At 30.4% G+C, this 6,969-nt stretch overlaps 1 long non-coding RNA gene across 1 annotated transcript; it reads right to left on the bottom strand.

Moving 5' to 3' along the window:
• Positions 1-1,382: 1,382 nt before the first annotated feature.
• LOC124885613 lies at positions 1,383-2,699 on the bottom strand. The gene is made up of 2 exons (XR_007042907.1): positions 2,318-2,699; positions 1,383-1,772 (listed from the first exon to the last, which is right to left on the bottom strand). It is a non-coding gene; the product is annotated as an uncharacterized LOC124885613 (long non-coding RNA).
• Positions 2,700-6,969: the final 4,270 nt, after the last annotated feature.

Here is a 6,969-nt window from a genome sequence, read left to right as displayed (position 1 = left end):
TTTAAGTTGGGGTTATTGGTGAGTGGTAAATTTATCACTCATTGGCATCCAAATTTGTGTACACTACTATGATTAAATTATGCAAATGAGGCAAATTTGCCATTTGAATGCAATAATTTCCATGATTTATAGGTCTACGAGTAAATGGAAAAAACAAATGAAGTGAGATGAAAAGAGAACAAAAAGAAAAAAGTTAGTGCAAAAGCTGAAAAATCCGGACTAGGGACTGACCTTCAGTTACCGCGATCGCGGTTTGAGGATCGCGATTGCGATCAATAAAGATCAGTCAAAGTTGGCGATCGAGAGAGGCTCATCGCAATCGTGGAAGTCGAGATCGTGATCAAGCAATGGCGATCGCGATGGCGTGGCCAAATGTTCGGGGTAATTTTGTAATTTCAAGAAGCTAAACCCAAATTCTCTAAAAGGCAAAACCCTTTCACTTCAGAGGCATCTCTCCCAACTAAAATTTAATTTTTGTGTAGAGAAAAATCCTAATACTTTGAGAAAGACAATTGTAGCTAATTTTCCAAGAGATTTTAGTTATAAATTGAGATTTGAAGTTTGTGAATTATTTTTGTTTGTTATCAATGGAAGTATTGGGTGCTCATTTGGGTATATTTCCTTCCTCTAATCTCATAAGTAGCTAAATATCTATCTTAGGGTTATGCTAGAATAGGGTGCAAATGTGTATGGGTCTTGATTGTTAGTGTAAATTCTTGATTAATGATGTTGAGTTTCACTAATACTTGATTGTTAAATTGAATTTTGTGGGTGAAAGCTCCAATTTTTCAAAATCCCACATCATCCTTGAAAGAGGGGTGTGGGTATTCTTTGAGATCCCATATCATTCTTGAAAGAGGGATATGAGTGACAATTATTTGTGAATAATAATTTAGATGTTAGCTTATTTCTTTACATTATCTTACAAATGGGGTGGATTGTGAATTTGCTATGTCTTGGGTATCATCATAGAAATAGGGATGCCTAATTGAGGTTCTGGGTTGACTTGTTTGCCACACCCATGAGGTATTCGAAAAAACCCATGGGTGATAATTTGGTGTTTTGTTGAAAGACTAACATCAAAACCCCTAACCTAGCCTACCCATGTATTCATTAATTATAATTTGAATTTTACTATCATGTACCGATACATTATTTGTTCCTAGGAAAGCCTAACCCCAAGACTATTCTCTCATTGAAATTTATTTTAAAATTGTTGCTCTCAAGTAGTGTTTCAAGTTAGTTTTGTCTAAACAACATTTCAAATCTTACCCCAAAATTTAATTCGTGTCTTGCTTTAAGTGTGCATTACGAGTAAATACTTAGTAACTTTCAACATACATAAAATTCAAAAACTAGTCACACTCCTCGTGGATTTGATCTCAACTCAAATTGGGTTATTATATTGACAACAATCTTCTTGTCCCAAAATAATGAAGTAAGTTAAGCGTGATCAATCAACACCAAAAATCAGTCACCAATTTGTTTAGACAAATACTTAAAAGTGTTTATATATTTGCACCTAAAAACAACATAACTAAATCTACTCAATTGTAATCACTTTGTTTTCATCTGGAGTAATGAAGTTGGGTTTAGGTATTGGTGGATCTTCACTGTCACTAACATAGCCATTCTCAGCCTTGACATGTCCATAATTGTACAGGAGTAAAGCATATCTCATTCAAAGAAATTTAGCATCAATCCTAGAATATGATACTTGTTGTCCATCACTTAGAAACTTAGCGAACAAAGCAACAAATAGTCCACAATTCCTGCATAATTTATCATTTATTAGTAGGCTAAAATATTTGCGTGGTACATGAATAGAAAATGTTAAATAAAAACGATGCAAGAAAACTGTAGTGTAACAAATCTAAAAATAATAAATACATAATTCTGCACATGTAACACAACTAAAATAAACAACACATGTAACATAACTAAAATAAACAACACAAGTAATATAACTAATATAACAAGAGATACATAATTTTACACATGTAACATAACTAAAATTAACAGGAGAGACATAATTCTACATAGTTAACAAATTAAAATTAACGAGAGATGCAAAATTTTACCTACGTAATTAACTAAAAATAACAATAGATACATAATCATGCACTTGTAACTGACTAAAAATACGAAGAGATAAAAAGAGATATAAGAAAACTAAACTAAACATTCGAGAGATACAAACGTATTCTTAGTTAATAAACTCGGATAACAAGAGATACAAAAAAATTGCATAGGTATTTTTGTTTGAGATACAAGAAAACTATATTAGTAATTTGCTTAATATACAAACATATAATACCTTCATAAAAGATTTTCTTGATGTAACTTCAACATCTCTTCGTTTTGCATCACGAGAAATACATTTAGAAGCACCATGGACACTTCTTTCGCCATCAGAACCAACTTTCTTCTTTATTTTAAGTGCTTTCTTTAATTTCTTCAACGTAATGAGATAGTTGTTATTTTTTGATCGACTTTTGTTCAACGCTTCAAATTACACAGCTTTAAACAACAATGAAAATAAACTAATTTAAGAGAAATAAGGATAAAAGTCTACTGTGGATGAATCGATTCACGGTAACTTTGAACCTCATTTTTTCAACAACAATGAAAGTTTATTGTTTTTATCTCAAGAAATTTTAAATTTGTTGAGATGAAAAATAAAGATGAATATGGGAGAAACTTGCATAATTCAAAAATTGGATAATAGGAAAATAATTACAGCAATTACTGCATGATTTGCGCCGCACCTTTAAAATTCTGAAGGAGTTGAGATAATAATGACAAGAAATCAGCAAAACCTGGGCTCTTTTAGGATGTATCTTTACCTTTAGATTAAAAAAATAGAAATTTTTGTAATATTTTCAAATTAAATGGATTTTCTAGTAATTTTGATATCTTAAATTATGCTTTTACGAAATTTTTCCCTATTTAAAATCATTTTGCCCGTACTACAAACAACCAAAGTTAGACTCCAAAAAATAGAAATGAAGGGTGAGTCACATTCCTGATCACTCGAATTGGCAATGCGCCTTGCTATCGTCCAACCACCCAATTGATTAACTACAAGTCTACAAAACTAGCTCATTAAAAGATAATGATAACAGTGTTGGAAAACAATAATAAATTTTAATATCAATTGTGAAATTCAATATAATAAACTGCAACACTGATAATATTTCTTATTTAGTAGTATCAACAAGTTATAATGATAATAACAACAACAACAACAACAACAACAACAATAATAATATTAATTAAATAACTATTATAATATTTTAAGTAACACGTAAAATACTTGAGTCGTGCTAGGCACTGTCCTAAGAAACTATTTCTGCAATGTAAAATATTTCCCGAGGATTAAAAAATCACTTCCCTAGTTAATTAAAGGATATCCAAAATTAAATAAGTCTTCCATAATTAATCAAAGGATACAGGAATCAACAAAATTAATTATAATCGAATAAGTTAAATAAGGGCGATTAACAAAGACTACAAGTAGCAAGAAAAGAAATTTAATATAAAACAAAGGTATATGGACAGAGGAAAACTATTAGGTAAGGGAGTATATATAAGAGGAATGTTAAGTTGTATATTTGCAATGAAGTTTAAGGAATATATATAGTATACACTAGGCGGTGAAAAACAATAACATTGTCCAATATAATACTCTCAAATGACATGTGTTGCTTGGCCATCAAGTGTTCTTGGACTCCAACTAGCACATTTCTTAATTATGGACCACATATTAATTGAACCACATATTAATATTAAAATATTTATTTAATTATTTTAAAATATCTAACATTCCCACATATATTTTAAAATAATTTATAAGTAAGAAAAATTTAACTTGTTGGATTTATATGGACAAAATGCAATAGGTTTGGTGTCTTTTGAACTATGAACCAAACTTAGACTGATAAAATTTAACTTACAGAATTATTGGTGAAATATGATATTTCTATAAACCAAATAACTCTTATTGTAAGTCAGGGACTTTATCAATCACATTTTGACCATAATTTTATTGTTCAATGTGATTTTGCCCCAATAGGCCATGCGCGTTCCTGGTATTCATGAGAGCTCTAGAGACTAGACCAAGGTCTCTTAGGAACGGCCTCATTTCACTTCTCATATAGACGAATTCATCAAATATACACTACTTTAAATACACCATCCATAAGGACTATGAATTCATTAAGAGTTAATAACTTATCCCTCAATTTTGGTAGCAGTTCAAGCACTCTCAGTAAGTGCGCAATGTCAGTATTGACTTGTTATTACCCATATGACCCTACTTCATGAGATCTCCAATCACATAGGTTGGGTTACCATCTCTATTGACAATCATATTGGCCTTAACCCCATCTCCTTTGAGGTTTGAAGAATTAATTTTTTTCCCACAGGTTTAGTCAATGAATTGGCCGAATTCAATTATGACTTCACATAATCAATGGAAATTATTTTATCTCTCAGCAGCTGCTTAACAACATTATGCCTCAATTTCATGTGTCTACTCTTACAACTGTAAGGTTTATTCTTTGCAATAGCAATTGCGGCTTGACAATCACAATGTATATCTACAGGAGGCATCAGATCATCCTTTTTAAAGGGATATCAGGCAACAGATCATCCTTTTTCAAAGGGCTATGAAGCAACAAATCATCGTTTTTAAAAGGGATATTCGCTAAGAAATTTCTTAGTCATTCAGGCTTAGTACCAGCTAACTTTAGAGCTACAAACTCTGATTCCATAATTGATCTAGCAATGATCATCTGCTTTGATGATCTCCATGATACTGCACCACCACCTAACGTGAACACATAACCACTAGTGGATTTCGTCTCATCTGAATCAGAAATTCACTTTGCATCACAATATCCTTCTAAAGTAGAAGGAAATCCACTATATAAAATATCATAATTCATGGTTCCTTTTAAATATTTTATTAGTCTCATTAATGCAAATCAATGCTCTTTATTGGGGTTATGAGTATATCTACTCAATCTATACACAACATATGCTATATCAGGCCTGATAAAATTTATCAAATGCATTAAACTCCTAATAATTTGTGCATATTTAGACGGAGCAACTGAGTCACCATTATTCTTTTTCAATTTAGAGTTAGCATCTCAAGGAGTGGCTACAGGAGTTACCTCCCAACATTCAGACTTCATAAGTATCCTTTCAACATAATGATTTTGTGTTAACATTATTCCATCATTACGCCTTATAACTTTAACTTCCAATTGCATATTTACTTCGCTCAAATCTTTTATATCAAAGTTAGCAGACAAAAATAATTTGGTACTTTACACAATATTTAAATTTGTATCAAATATAAGCATGTCATCAACATATAAGCAAATTATCACATAATTATTGTATACTACTTTAGTATTAACATATTTATCTACTTCAATAGAAGAAAATTTATATTTTATTAAAACTTGATCAAACTTCTCATGCCACTGTTTAGGAGCTTGTTTAAGGTCATAAAGAGATTTAATTAATTTACAAACTTTATTTTCTTGTCCAGAAACTATACATCCTTCAGGTTGAACCATATAAATTTCTTCTTCTAAATCACCATTTAAGAAAGAGTTTTTACATCCATTTGATGGTTAAAAAGCTTATGAATTGATACCAAAGCGATTAGTAATCGAATAGAAGAAATTCTTGTCACTGGTGCAAATGTATCAAAATAATCAATATTTTATTTTTGAGCAAATCCTTTAGCTACTAAACGAGCTTTATATTTATCTATAGATCCATCAGGATTAAATTTCTTTTTTAAAATCCATTTACAGTCAATAGGTTTTGCACCTGGAGGTAAATCAGTTAAAACCCATGTACTTCCTCCGTTTAAAAAAGAATGACCTACTTTCCTTTTTAGTCCGTTTAAAAAAGAATGACCTCTTTCCTTTTTTAGCAATACTTTAATTTTAAATTTTCACATGGCATGTTTAGGACCACAAGATTAAAGGGCATTTTGGTACATTTGACACAACTTTAATTTAAGATCACAAAATTTAAAAGTCTTTTTTATTTTCTTAAACTTTGTGTCAAGTCAAAGTAGATCATTCTTTTTTAAACGGAGGGAGTATTATTTTTCATGATAGAATCAATTTCAACTTTTATTGCCTCTTTCCAAAATTTTGCATTAGAAGAAGATATAACTTCAAAATAATTTAATGGTTTATTATCGACAAGAAAAGTTTGAAAGTCATTTCTATAAGAAAAATATTCTTTTCTAGGCCTTTTACTCCTTCTTAGTTCCTCAATGTTAGAGGTAGATCCATTTTCTTTTTCAACAGGTTCATGAGATATTTTATCAAAAAGTGAAAAAATATTTTCAAAGAATTCAGTATTCTTTGTCTCAATAATAGTATTACTATTAAGCACATCACTTTTCAAAACTATAAATCTATATGTAGCACTATGTTCAGCATATCCGATAAACATGCAATCAGCAGTTTTAGGACCTATTTTTCTCTTTTTAGGTTCAGACAAAAGAACTTTAGCAAGTCACCCCCATATTTTTAAATATTTCAAATTAGGTTTATAAGCTTTCCACAATTCATAAGTGGTTTTTCAGTTCCTTTATGAGGAATTCTATTTTGTGGGTGACATGCAGATAAAATAACTTCACCTCACAAATTATCAAGTGCATTAGAGCTAATTAACATGGAGTTCATCATTTCTTTCAATGTTTTATTTTTTCTTTCAGCTACACCATTAGACTCGGGTAAATAAGGCGGAGTTACTTCATAAATAAGTCCTTTTTTTTTTTCATAAAGAGCATTTAAAGATACATATTTTCCACCTCTATCAGATCTAATTCTCTTTATCTTTCTACTAAGTTGATTTTCAACTTCAGTTTTATAAGAAATAAAAGCATCAAATGTATCATATTTATTTCTAAGTAAATACATCTTAGTGAAT

The sequence above is a fragment of the Capsicum annuum genome, chromosome 7, assembly GCF_002878395.1.
Source record: "Capsicum annuum cultivar UCD-10X-F1 chromosome 7, UCD10Xv1.1, whole genome shotgun sequence".
Classification (NCBI taxonomy): domain Eukaryota; kingdom Viridiplantae; phylum Streptophyta; class Magnoliopsida; order Solanales; family Solanaceae; genus Capsicum; species Capsicum annuum.
The sequence above is the reverse complement of the archived record's forward strand: the minus strand, read 5'-3'. Positions and strand labels throughout refer to the sequence as shown.